Source organism: Symphalangus syndactylus, chromosome 20 (genome assembly GCF_028878055.3).
Source record: "Symphalangus syndactylus isolate Jambi chromosome 20, NHGRI_mSymSyn1-v2.1_pri, whole genome shotgun sequence".
Lineage (NCBI taxonomy): Eukaryota > Metazoa > Chordata > Mammalia > Primates > Hylobatidae > Symphalangus > Symphalangus syndactylus.
In genome coordinates this window covers 27234828-27249385 of record NC_072442.2, presented here as the reverse complement: position 1 = coordinate 27249385, position 14558 = coordinate 27234828, and the positions used below count along the sequence as shown (strand labels likewise).

Here is a 14558-nt window from a genome sequence, read left to right as displayed (position 1 = left end):
AGACCAGCCTGGGAAACATGTCGAGACCCTATCTCTAAAAAAAATACAAAAATTAGCTGAGTGTGGTGGCACATGCCTGTAGTCTCAGCTACATAGGAGGCTAAGGCCGGAGGATCACCTGAGCCTGGGGAGGTCAAGGCTGCAGTGAGCCATGATCGTGGTACTACACTCCAGCCTGGGTGACAGAGCAAGACTCGATCTCAAAAATTACAATACAATACAATAAATTAAAACGAATATACTAGAGATTCATGGTCAAGCATTTGTATTGATATGGAGTGTTTTCAAAAGGGTTTGGAGACCACTGCTGTAGGAAGACAGGTCTGAGCCTATATATGAGATAAAAGAAGAGAAATGAGAAAAAGATGAGAGGACAGAAGACTAGTCAGTTACCTCTGCAATACAATATTCCAGGCCGGTGTTAATAAGAGGCTGAATTAAGGTGGTGACATTTTCAATGGAAAGGAACAGACTCAATGGAATGAGATAATGAGAAGACAGAAGTAATAAATGTTGACAACCAATGACACAGAAAGCAGGGGAGAAGGAAGGGTCAGTAACTTAATTGAGAGAAAGACAAAGTTACTAAGGAATAAAACAATGAATTTTGTTTTAAATATGTTGAACTTTAGTGCCTTTGGGAATATTAAGTGAAAGGATCTATGGACCAGTTGAAAAAAAGAAACTGGTGCTGGCTTCAGCAGCACGTACACTAAAATTGGAATGATACAGAAATTATCATGGCCCCTGTACAAGGATGACATGCAAATTCGTGAAGCCTTCTGTGTTTCTTTTTTTTTTTTTTTAAGTAAAAACTGGATGACAACAGCTAACAATTACTTTTTAGAGAAGTTCATATGTTTTGCAATCTAACATACATTACTGTAAAGATAACATGCCTTCGTGAAAACCAACAGCTTTGACTTCTTAGAAAATGAACACATTTTGGAGGCATCCACAGCTTTTTTTTCCCCTCAGGACTTCCCACTGTAGCAGAAGACAAAGAAGAGAGAGAATACAGTGGATTAATATGTGGCCATTGCTTTGGGAAACTCAGGTTTCAAACCCATTCTACCATTTTGTAGTAACGAAACTCTGGAGATTTATTTAACACTTCTAAGGTTTAGTCCCCTTATTGTTAAATGATGGCATAATAATAACTTATTTTATATACTTATTGTGAGAATTAAATGAGCAAATATATGCAAAGTGCTTATGTCCTTGCCTTGTATAGTTAAGCATTAAATAAAAAATAGTTCTAATTATTATCTATTCACTATAGCTCTTGGAAAATAAATTGACTACTATATTGTCTCTGATCTTAGCCTACTATATCATATTCTACATATTCACGTGAGTGCGCATACATACACCAAAAAATAAAGCTCATTCACAAAGTTTTTAGTATTTGAGACCTATGCTGAGAAAGAATATGAAAATTCTCACATTTGGATCAAACCTATAATAATATTATCCTTACATCTACATAGAGTTTTTCAGTCACAGAAATTATATACATTCATAAAGCACAACAGAAATCCACCATATCTATACTTGGTGTCCTTTAGGCAGAGAGCAGAGCAAAGTGGAGAATAAAAATATTCAAAAAAAAGTATACTTTCCTGAAATGAAGAACAGAAGCTACAAATTTAAAAGATACAGGCCAGGCGTGGCGGCTCACGCCTGTAATCTCAGCACTTTGGAGGGCCAAGGCAGGGAGACCACGAGGTCAGGAGATCGAGACCATCCTGGTTAACACAGTGAAACCCCGTCTCTACTAAATATACAAAAAAAAATTAGCCGGGCATGGTGGTGGGGGCATGTAGTCCCAGCTACTCGGGAGGCTGAAGCAGGAGAATGGTATGAACCCGGGAGGCAGAGCTTGCGGTGAGCCGAGATCGCACCACTGCATTCCAGCCTGGGCAACAGAGTGAGACTCTGTCTCAAAAAAAAAAAAAAAGATACACTGTGTTGTAGAAAAAATTAGCACAGCAGAATAGAACTGTGACACAGTTACATGAAGCGACTAAACTTCACGAACTAAGTGAATAATCTTATGGGTATCTAGGTGGAAAACACAAGCCACTTGTAATAGGAAGATGTAAAGCTGAGCTCAAACTCATTCACAATAATCATCCACGCCAAAAGATTATAGAACAATGTTTACAGAGTTCTAAGGAGAAACGAGTGTGACCCAAGAATTTTATACCTAGCTAAATTTCCATTTGTGTATAAGGCCATCAAAATATAGTCTCAAATGACAAAGGCTTACTTCAGGTAAAACACATATAAACACTGGTTGAAAAAGCTACCTGATGATAAAGTCTAGCCAATTAAGACATTTCCAGGCTTGGCACAGTGGCTCAAGCCTGCAATCCTAGCACTTTGGAAGGCCAAGGTGGGCAGATCACCTGAGGCTGGGAGTTCATTACCAGCCTGGCCAACATAGATGAAACCCTGTCTCTATTAAAATACAAAAATTAGCTGGGTGCAGTAGCACGTGCCTGTAATCCCAACTGCTCGGGAGGTTGAGGCAGGAGAATTGCTTGAGCCCAGGAGGTGGAGGTTGCAGTGAGCCGAGATTGCACCCCTGCACTCCAGCTTGGGCAACAGAGCAAGACTCTGTCTCAAAAAAAAAAAAAAAAAAAAAGACATTTCCGAATGAAAAACTAGAAAATGGGAACTATTTAATAAGGCTAATCATGAAGTCTGAATCCATATAAATCTAGAAATAAGGTAAAACAACTATAGATATTACAAAATAGGACCTACATATGTGAATAAGGAAGCAGAGCTGCCAAGCAAAGTGAGGTGGACATCTGGGTGGTGGTGTGACCCAGTACAGGGTGTCAGAGCCTAAGAGGGCATCATCCACTCAGGGGTGCAGCCCAGCATAGGGTGTCATAATCTAAGCAGGGTACCTATGTTGGAGGGCTGCTTGAGTGCAAGGAGTGCCTGCACAGGGTGAGACAGGTGTCCACGTAGGGTAGTAGTGGTGGCTCAGTGCACAGTGTCAGAGTCTGAGCCAAATGAGGAAGGTATCCATGCATGAGGGTGACCTGTTGATGGTATCAGAGCTCGAGCAAGATAAGAGGGGCATCCACATGGGAGCATAGGCTGGCACAGGGTAAAACCTTGAGCAGCATGTAGAGGGACTACCGATGCAGGATAAAAAGGTTTTTCGTACTTATTCGCCATTTTTTTCTGAAAGTATGTGATTTTTTTAAAAAAGTGCCCTAGCATAGATTTCCCCCTGATATTACGGACAATTACCTGTGGGGAAATGACATAGAAAATATATTTAAAGTATTATTTGATGTATATGTATACAGATACTAGGAGTATCACATTAATCACATGACACTGATTCCTTTCAACTGTCTTGCTTTTCTAATACATAAATAATTTTGGATGTGTCATTAAGAAACTTTCTCATGCTGATTTATTAAAGCATTTTAACGCTACTTAAAGAATATGAAGTGTGGCCGGGTGTGGTGGCTCATGCCTGTAATCCCAGCACTTCGGGAGGCTGAGGCAGGTGGATCACAAGGTCAAGAGATAAAGTCCATCCTGACCAACATGGTGAAACCCCGTCTATGCTAAAAATACAAAAATTAGCTGGGTGTGGTGGTGCATGCCTGTAGCCCAGCTACTTGGGAGGCTGAGGCAGGAGAATCACTTGAACCCGGGAGGTTGAGGTTGCAGTGAGCTGAGATCACGCCACTGCACTCCGGCCTGGAGACAGAGCGAGACTCCATCTAAAAAAAAAAAAAAAAAGAATATGAAGTGTGACGCTGGGTGTGGTGGTTCACACCTGTAATCTCAGCACTTTGAGAGGTGAAGGTAAGAGGACCACTTGAGCCAAGGAGTTTGAGGCTGCAGTGAGCTATAATCACAGCACTACGTTCCAGCCTGGATGACAGAGCAATACCTTGTCTCTTTCTTTTAATTTAGAAAAAAAAAAAAAAAGGAAGTGGGTAGACTGCAAGTAAACCCTGAGAACTCCTAGACCACCTCAGTTTGCAATATCATTCGCCTCTTTCCTCACCACTGCCTAAGAAGGCACATGAAGCTTAGTCACTGTGCAGACTCTCAAAACTTTCTGGAACTTCATGCAAAGGTTAAGCCTTGGAACCAACTCTGAATTTCCTTGTGGTTTCACACTTGTCACATTTTCTTCTCACCTTGTCACCACCCACACAAACTCAGCCACCTGGATGCATCACGCTTGGGTTGCTTCACTTCCTGGCTCCTGGTAAGCCACAATTGCGAGAGCTATTGCTAAAACTGGTGACCCATTAAAGGCACACAAATAAGAACATAGGTGCAGGGGAGCCACAAGTGCACCATCTGAATGTGTCAGGGTGAGAACATTATGTTTCGTCAGCTCTCACTCATCTTCTGGTGGAGAAGCCTCTTTGGTCTTCAGTCTTCCAATAACTGTCTATAGAATATTTTTGCATGCTATTCATCTATACCTGAATGCAACATGCTTTCAGGACAGAATAAATGTCATATAGGTCAGAATAATGTTTCGATGGGCTCAGGGTTTTTATCCCCAGTTGTCCTATCAACCAATTTTGTTCTGTATACTGGTAGTAGTTCCAAATTCTGGTCTCCAAACTGGTGCTGATAAGGAAATAATTTTTTCATTATTATTAATCTGTCATGAAATTTTAAAAATAAGAATAATGTGGGAGAACAGGTCTAAATTTCATTTGGTAAAAAAGGAACTCTTTTTTTTTTTTTTTTTTTGAGACAGGGTCTCGCTCTGTTGCCCAGACTGGAGTGCAGTGACACAGTCATGGCTCACTGCAGTCTCAACTTCCTGGGCTCAGGTGATCCTCCCACCCAAGCCTCTCAGGTGGCTGGGACTGTAGGCAAGGGCCACCATGCCTGGCTAATTTTATTTTATTTTTTATTTTTTGTATTTTTTTGTAGAGATGGTGTTTTGCCATGTTGCCCAGGCTGGTCTCAAGCTCCTGGGCTCAAGCAATCTGCCCACTTCCCTTGGCCTTGCAAAGTGTTTCTTTTCTTTTCTTTTTTTTTTTTTTTTTGAGACGGAGTCTTGCACTGTCGCCCAGGCTGGAGTGCAGTGGTGTGATCTCAGCTCACTGCAACCTCCACTTCCCGGGTTCAAGCGATTCTCCTATCTCAGCCTCCCAAGTAGCTGAGATTATAGGTGCCCGCCACCACACCTGGCTAATTTTTTGTATTTTTAGTAGAGACGGGGTTTCACTATGTTGGTCAGGCTGGTCTTGAACTCCTGACCTTGTCTCCCAAAGTGCTGGTATTACAGGTGTGAGCCACTGTGCCCGTCCCAAGAGCTCTTCTTTATCCTGAGACTATGTCCTTATATTTTTAGTTTCAAAAATAGCTCTCCTTTCAGGGCCAGGTGCAGTGGCTCACACCTGTAATTCTGTAATCACACCTCTAATCCTAGCACTTTAGGAGGCCGAGGCAGGCGGATAACTTTTGTCCACCAATCTCAGCCTCCCAAAGTGCTAGAATTACAGGCATGAGCCACCGCGCCTGACTATTCTTCACATCTTGAAGCACAGCTACCACAGCTGACATAATAGTCCAACAATTTTGTCAGCAAACAGGCTGATCCTTTTTCAAGAATATCAATTCCTCCCCCTTTTGCCACCCAACATCCTTCCATTCATTAACAACCACACTGGCTACCAGAAATTGGGAAAGAGAAGAGCAGCCACAGTAGCTAGAAAGTTAATTGTCCTCCCCTGAGTCCTTGCTTCTTCAAAGGCAGAGGAAATGTTTATAGCTAGGTCATTCCTGAAGGCACTAGCAAAGCAGGGATACCAGGATGAGAGTGACAGTGAGAGAAACACTCATCTTTAATTAACGAAATCTGAATTTTGTAATCCCCAAATCTAGAAAGAAGCCATTTTAATGTTAGCATACATGCAAGGTTTATGTCATCTTGAAAAATCAAATTTAATTTTGAGTTTTCTTTTGGGACAGAGAAACCCTCATCTTTTTAGTGCTTAAGGTCTCTAAGGCTCTCTCTCTCTCTCTCTCTCTTTTTTTTTTTTTATACTTTAGGCTTTTAGGGTACATGTGCACAATGTGCAGGTTTGTTACATATGTATCCATGTGCCATGTTGATTTCCTGCACCCATTAACTCGTCATTTAGCATTAGGTGTATCTCCTAATGCTGTCCCTCCCCCCTCCCCCCACCCCACAACAGTCCCCGGAGTGTGATGTTCCCCTTCCTGTGTCCATGAGTTCTCATTGTTCAATTCCCACCTATGAGTGAGAACATGCGGTGTTTGGTTTTTTGTCCTTGCGATAGTTTACTGAGAATGATGTTTTCCAGTTTCATCCATGTCCCTACAAAGGACACAAACTCATCATTTTTTATGGCTGCATAGTATTCCATGGTGTATATGTGCCACATTTTCTTAATCCAGTCTATCGTTGTTGGACATTTGGGTTGGTTCCAACTCTTTGCTATTGTGAATAGTGCCGCAATAAACATACGTGTGCATGTGTCTTTATAGCAGCATGATTTATAGTCCTTTGGGTATATACCCAGTAATGGGATGGCTGGGTCAAATGGTATTTCTAGTTCTAGATCCCTGAGGAATCGCCACACTGACTTCCACAATGGTTGAACTAGTTTACAGTCCCACCAACAGTGTAAAAGTGTTCCTATTTCTCCACATCCTCTCCAGCACCTGTTGTTTCCTGATTTTTTAATGATGGCCATTCTAACTGGTGTGAGATGGTATCTCACTGTGGTTTTGATTTGCATTTCTCTGATGGCCAGTGATGATGAGCATTTCTTCATGTGTTTTTTGGCTGCATAAATGTCTTCTTTTGAGAAGTGTCTGTTCATGTCCTCTGCCCACTTTTTGATGGGGTTGTTTGTTTTTTTCTTGTGAATTTGTTTGAGTTCATTGTAGATTCTGGATATTAGCCCTTTGTCAGATGAGTAGGTTGCAAAAATTTTCTCCCATTCTGTAGGTTGCCTGTTCACTCTGATGATAGTTTCTTTTGCTGTGCAGAAGCTCTTTAGTTTAATGAGATCCCATTTGTCGATTTTGGCTTTTGTCGCCATTGCTTTTGGTGTTTTAGACATGAAGTCCTTGCCCACGCCTATGTCCTGAATGGTATTGCCTAGGTTTTCTTGTAGGATTTTAATGGTTTTAGGTCTAACATATAAGTCTTTAATCCATCTTGAATTAATTTTTGTATAAGGTGCAAGGAAGGGATCCAGTTGCAGCTTTCTACATATGGCTAGCCAGTTTTCCCAGCATCATTTATTAAATAAGGAATCCTTTCCCAATTTCTTGTTTTTGTCAGGTTTGTCAAAGATCAGATAGTTGTGGCTATGTGGCATCATTTCTGAGGGCTCTGTTCTGTTCCATTGATCTATGTCTCTGTTGTGGTACCAGTACCATGCTGTTTTGGTTACTGTAGCCTTGTAGTATAGTTTAAAGTCAGGTAGCATGATGCCTCCAGCTTTGTTCTTTTGGCTTAGGATTGACTTGGCGATGCGGGCTCTTTTTTGGTTCCATATGAACTTTAAAGTAGTTTTTTCCAATTCTGTGAAGAAAGTCATTGGTAGCTTGATGGGGATGGCATTGAATCTATAAATTACCTTGGGCAGTATGGCCATTTTCACGATATTGATTCTTCCAACCCATGAACATGGAATGTTCTTCCATTTGTTTGTATCCTCTTTTATTTCATTGAGCAGTGGTTTGTATCCTCTTTTATTTCATTGAGTAGTTCTCCTTGAAGAGGTCCTTCACATCCCTTGTAAGTTGGATTCCTAGGTATTTTATTCTCTTTGAAGCAATTGTGAATGGGAGTTCACTCATGATTTGGCTCTCTGTTTGTCTGTTATTGGTGTACAAGAATGCTTGTGATTTTTGTACATTAATTTTGTATCCTGAGACTTTGCTAAAGTTGCTAATCAGCTTAAGGAGATTTTGGGCTGAGACGATGGGGTTTTCTAGATATACAATCATGTCATCTGCAAACAGGGACAATTTGACTTCCTCTTTTCCTAATCGAATACCCTTTATTTCCTTCTCCTGCCTGATTGCTCTGGCCAGAACTTCCAGCACTATGTTGAATAGGAGCGGTGAGAGAGGGCATCCCTGTCTTGTGCCAGTTTTCAGAGGGAATGCTTCCAGTTTTTGCCCATTCAGTATGATATTGGCTGTGGGTTTGTCGTAGATAGCTCTTATTATTTTGAGATACGTCCCATCAATACCTAATTTATTGAGAGTTTTTAGCATGAAGGGTTGTTGAATTTTGTCAAAGGCCTTTTCTGCATCTATTGAGATAATCATGTGGTTTTTGTCTTTGGTTCTGTTTATATGCTGGATTACATTTATTGATTTGCATATGTTGAACCAGCCTTGCATCCCAGGGATGAAGCCCACTTGATCATGGTGGATAAGCTTTTTGATGTGCTGCTGGATTTGGTTTGCCAGTATTTTATTGAGGATTTTTGCATCAATGTTCATCAAGGATATTGGTCTGAAATTCTCTTTTTTGGTTATGTCTCTGCCAGGTTTTGGTATCAGGACGATGCTGGCTTCGTAAAATGTGTTAGGGAGGATTCCCTCTTTTTCTATCGATTGGAATAGTTTCAGAAGGAATGGTACCAGTTCCTCCTTGTACCTCTGGTAGAATTCAGCTGTGAATCCATCAGGTCCTGGACTCTTTTTGGTTGGTAAGCTATTGATTATTGCCACAATTTCAGAACCTGTTATTGGTCTATTCAGAGATTCAACTTCTTCCTGGTTTAGTCTTGGGAGGGTGTATTTGTCGAGGAATTTATCCATTTCTTCTAGATTTTCTAGTTTATTTGCATAGAGGTGTTTGTAGTATTCTCTGATGGTAGATTGTATTTCTGTGGGATCGGTGGTGATATCCCCTTTTTCATTTTTTATTGCATCTATTTGATTCTTCTCTCTTTTCTTCTTTATTAGTCTTGCTAGCGGTCCATCAATTTTGTTGATCTTTTCAAAAAACCAGCTCCTGGATTCATTAATTTTTTGAAGGGTTTTTTGTGTCTCTATTTCCTTCAGTTCTGCTCTGATTTTAGTTATTTCTAGCCTTCTGCTAGCTTCTGAATGTGTTTGCTCTTGCTTTTCTAGTTCTTTTTGAAGGGGTGGCCTGCCCCTCCACACCTGTGGGTGCTTCTCATTAGGTGGGACGAAAGACTTGAGAAAAGGAATAAGACACAGAGACAAAGTGTAGAGAAAGAAAAGCGGGGCCTAGGGGACCGGTGCTATGCTTACAGAGGACCCACACCGGCCCCGGCCTCTGAGTTCCCTTAGTATTTATTCATAATTATCTTTACCATCAAAAAGATAAGGGAGTGACTAGACAATAGGATCATTGTAGGGAGGAAATCAGCAGTAAGACATATGAACAAAAATCCTTGTAACATCAATAAGTTTAAAAGAAGATGCTGTGCCTTGAGATGTATATGCGAACATCTCCATAAACCTTTTAGCAGTATTGCTCCAGCAAGCCCCACCTTATTCCTAAAGGCGGTTTTCTCCTTACTCAGTAAATAAAGCACACAAAGGGTTTTACCTGGAGATGTTCCATCGCCCAGGGACGGGCAGGAGACAAATGTTTTTCTTTTTCTCTAGATTTAAGAGAATGGTGATGACCTTTAACCATAAGCAGCCTTTAGGCACTTGTTTAACAAAGCACATTCTGCACCGCCCAAAATCCTTTTAACCTTAAGTCATTACAGCACATGTCTCTTGCAAGGACAAGGTTGGGGGTAGGGTCACAGATTAACAGCATCTCAAATACAGAACTAAATGGAGTCTCTTATGTCTACTTCCTTCTATATAGACACAGTAACAGGCTGATCTCTCTTTCTTTTCCCCACATTTTTTATTCTATCAACCTAAATTCCAGCCTAACAGTTCCTTTACTAAGTTGTGTAAAACCCGCTTATATGTTAGTCATAGGAAATGTAGTTATTAAACCAGACTCCCAAACTATAACATGTGAAAATTGCAGATTGTTTACTTGCATTGATTCGACTTTTGATTGGCAGCACCGTATTCTGCTTGTGAGAGCAAGAGAAGGCGTGTGGATCCCTGTGTCCATGGATCGACCATGGGAGGCCTCGCCATCCATTCATATTTTGACTGAAGTTTTTTTTTTTTTTTTTTTGACTGAAGTATTAAAAGCATTTTAAATAGATCCAAAAGATTTATTTTTACTTTAATTGCAGTGATTATGGGATTGATTGCAGTCACAGCTACAGCCGCTGTGGCAGGAGTCGCATTGCACTCTTCTGTTCAGACAGTAAGCTTTGTTGACAATTGGCAAAAGAATTCCACAAGGTTGTGGAATTCACAATCTGGTATCAAAAATTGGCTAATCAAATTAATGACCTTAGACAAACTGTCATTTGGATGGGAGATAGGCTCATGAGCTTGGAACATCGTTTCCAGTTACAGTGTGACTGGAATACGTCAGATTTTTGTATTACACCCCAAGTTTATAATGAGTCTAGACATCACTGGGACATGGTAAGATGCCATTTACAGGGAAGAGAAGATAATCTCACTTTAGACATTTCTAAATTAAAAGAAGAAATTTTTGAAGCCTCTCAGAGTCACTTAAATGTTGTGCCTGGAGCTGAGGCGTTAGATCAAGTGGCAAAAAATCTTTATGGATTAAACCCCACAACTTGGATTAAGTCTATTGGAAACTCTACTGCAGTAAATTTTGGAATTATGTGTCTCTGTTTAATCGGTTTGTTTTTAGTGTGCCGGACCAGTCGAAGAATCCTGCGCCAAAATCGAGAGAACGAACAAGCCTTCATTGCCATGGCACATTTATATAGAGGGAAAGGGAGGGAGAATGTTGCGGGAAGTCAGGGACCTTGAACTGAGGGACTGGCTGAAGCCACAGCAGAAAAGCATAAAATATGAAGATTTCATGGACATTTTATTAGTTCTCCAAAATTTATACTTTTGTAATTTCTTATGTCTTTACTTTAATCTCTTAATCCCATCATCTTCTTTGTAAGCTGAGGAGGATATATGTCACCTCAGTACCCTGTGATGATTGCCTTAACCACACAAATTGTTTGTAGAGGACGTGTGTTTGAACAATATGAAAACTGGGCATCTTGAAAAAAAAAAGAACGAGATAACAGCGGTGTTCAGGAAACAAGGGAGGTAACCTTGAACTGGCCGCCGGTGAGCCGGACGGAACAGAGCCATATCTTTTCTCCTTTTGCACACAAATAGGAGAGATATTGCTGAATTCTTTTTCTCAGCAAGGAATATCCCTGAGAAAGAGAATGCGCTCTGAGGGTAGGCCTATAAAGGACCCCCTTGGAGGCGTGCTGCCTTTTACGGTTGAAGCCGAAGGGATGAAATAAGCCCCGGCCTCCTGTAGTGCTCCCAGGCTTATTAGGATGAGGAAATTCCCACCTAATAAATTTTGGCCAGTCAGGTTGTCTGCTCTCAAACCCTATTTCCTGATAAAATGTTATCAATGACTATGCGTGCCCAAAAATTTCATTGGCAATTTTTAATTTCAATTTTAACACCGCCCTGTGAACTCATCCTGCCTCCACTTGCTTTGTGATATTCTATTACCTTGTGAAGTATGTAATCTCGGTATCGTGATGACAATGGTAGTTTTGTTGAAAAGAAAAGGGGGAAATGTGGGGAAAAGAAAGAGAGATCAGCCTGTTACTGTGTCTATATAGAAGGAAATAGACGTAAGAGACTCCATTTAGTTCTGTATTTGAGATGCTGTTAATCTGTGACCCTACCCCCAACCTTGTCCTTGCAAGAGACATGTGCTGTAGTGACTTAAGGTTAAAAGGATTTTGGGCGGTGCAGAATGTGCTTTGTTAAACAAGTGCCTAAAGGCTGCTTATGGTTAAAGGTCATCACCATTCTCTTAAATCTAGAGAAAAAGAAAAACATTTGTCTCCTGCCCGTCCCTGGGCGATGGAACATCTCCAGGTAAAACCCTTTGTGTGCTTTATTTACTGAGTAAGGAGAAAACCGCCTTTAGGAATAAGGTGGGGCTTGCTGGAGCAATACTGCTAAAAGGTTTATGGAGATGTTCGCATATACATCTCAAGGCACAGCATCTTCTTTTAAACTTATTGATGTTACAAGGATTTTTGTTCATATGTCTTACTGCTGATTTCCTCCCTACAATGATCCTATTGTCCAGTCACTCCCTTATCTTTTTGATGGTAAAGATAATTATGAATAAATACTAAGGGAACTCAGAGGCCGGGGCCGGTGTGGGTCCTCTGTAAGCACAGCACCGGTCCCCTAGGCCCCGCTTTTCTTTCTCTACACTTTGTCTCTGTGTCTTATTCCTTTTCTCAAGTCTTTCGTCCCACCTAATGAGAAGCACCCACAGGTGTGGAGGGGCAGGCCACCCCTTCACTTTTAATTGTGATGTTAGGGTGTCAATTTTGGATCTTTCCTGCTTTCTCTTGTGGGCATTTAGTGCTATAAATTTCCCTCTACACACTGCTTTGAATGTGTCCCAGAGATTCTGGTATGTTGTGTCTTTGTTCTCATTGGTTTCAAAGAACATCTTTATTTCTGCCTTCATTTCATTATGTACCCAATAGTCATTCAGGAGCAGGTTGTTCAGTTTCCATGTAGTTGAGCGGTTTTGAGTGAGTTTCTTAATCCTGAGTTCTAGTTTGATTGCACTGTGGTCTGAGAGACAGTTTGTTATAATTTCTGTTCTTTTACATTTGCTGAGGAGAGCTTTACTTCCAACTATGTGGTCAATTTTGGAATAGGTGTGGTGTGGTGCTGAAAAAAATGTATATTCTGTTGACTTGGGGTGGAGAGTTCTGTAGATGTCTATTAGGTCCACTTTATGTAGAGCTGAGTTCAATTCCTGGATATCCTTCTTAACTTTCTGTCTCGTTGATCTGTCTAATGCTGACAGTGGGGTGTTAAAATCTCCCATTATTATTGTGTGGGAGTTTAAGTCCCTTTGAAGGTCAATGAGGACTTGCTTTATGAATCTGGGTGCTCCTGTGTTGGGTGCATATATATTTAGGATAGTTAGCTCTTCTTGTTGAATTGATCCCTTTACCATTATTTAATGGCCTTCTTTGTCTCTTTTGATCTTTGTTGGTTTAAAGTCTATTTTATCAGAGACTAGGATTGCAACCCCTGCCTTTTTTTGTTTTCCAGTTGCTTGATAGATCTTCCTCCATCCCTTTATTTTGAGTCTATGTGTGTCTCTGCACGTGAGATGGGTTTCCTGAATACAGCACACTGATGGGTCCTGACTCCTTATCCAGTTTGCCAGTCTGTGTCTTTTGATTGGAGCATTTAGCCCATTTACATTTAATGTTAATATTGTTATGTGTGAATCTGATCCTGTCATTATGATGTTAGTTGGTTATTTTGCTCGTTAGTTGCTATAGTTTCTTCCTAGCCTCGATGGTCTTTACAATTTGGCATGTTTTTGCAGTGGCTGGTACCGGTTGTTCCTTTCCATGTTTAGTGCTTCCTTCAGGAGCTCTTTTAGGGCAGGCCTGGTGGTGACAAAATCACTCAGCGTTTGCTTGTCTGTAAAGTATTTTATTTCTCCTTGACTTATGAAGCTTAGTTTGGCGGGATAGGAAATTCTGGGTTGAAAATTCTTTTCTTTAAGAATGTTGAATATCGGCCCCCACTCTCTTCTGGCTTGTAGAGTTTCTGCTGAGAGATCAGCTGTTAGTCTGATGGGCTTCCCTTTGTGGGTAACCCGACCTTTCTCTCTGGCTGCCCTTAACATTTTTTCCTTCATATCAACTTTGGTGAATCTGACAATTATGTGTCTTGGAGTTGCCCTTCTCGAGGAGTATCTTTGTGGCGTTCTCTGTATTTCCTGAATCTGAATGCTGGCCTGCCTTGCTAGATTGGGGAAGTTCTCCTGGATAATATCTTGCAGAGTGTTTTCCAACTTGGTTCCATTCTCCCCATCATTTTCAGGTACACCAATCAGACGTAGGTTTGGTCTTTTCACATAGTCCCAAATTTCTTGGAGGCTTTGTTCATTTCTTTTTATTCTTTTTTCTCTAAACTTCCCTTCTCTCTTCATTTCATTCATTTCATCTTCCATCAGCGATACCCTTTCTTCCAGTTGATCGCATCTGCTAATGAGGCTTCTGCAATCTTCACGTAGTTCTCGAAACTTGGCTTTCAGCTCCATCAGCTCCTTTAAGCCCTTCTCTCCATTGGTTATTCTAGTTATCCATTCTTCTAATTTTTTTTTCAAAGTTTTTAACTTCTTTGCTATTGTTTTGAATTTCCTCTCGTAGCTCAGAGTAGTTTGATCGTCTGAAGCCTTCTTCTCTCAACTCATCAAAGTCATCCTCCATCCAGCTTTGTTCCGTTGCTGGTGAGGAACTGCGTTCCTTTGGAGGAGGAGAGGTGCTCTGTTTTTTAGAGTTTCCAGTTTTTTTGCTCTGTTTTTTCCCCATCTTTGTGGTTTTATCTACTTTTTGTCTTTGATGATGGTGATGTACAGATGGGTTTTTGGTGTGGATGTCCTT

At 40.8% G+C, this 14558-nt stretch overlaps 1 protein-coding gene and 1 non-coding gene across 2 annotated transcripts in view; both read left to right on the top strand.

Moving 5' to 3' along the window:
* Positions 1-14558, top strand: part of CPD (carboxypeptidase D) — a 135449-nt gene that overhangs the window by 14267 nt on the left and 106624 nt on the right. The window lies entirely within an intron of this gene.
* LOC129470805 (U6 spliceosomal RNA) lies at positions 689-792 on the top strand. Its single transcript, XR_008653333.1, has one exon. It is a non-coding gene; the product is annotated as a U6 spliceosomal RNA (small nuclear RNA).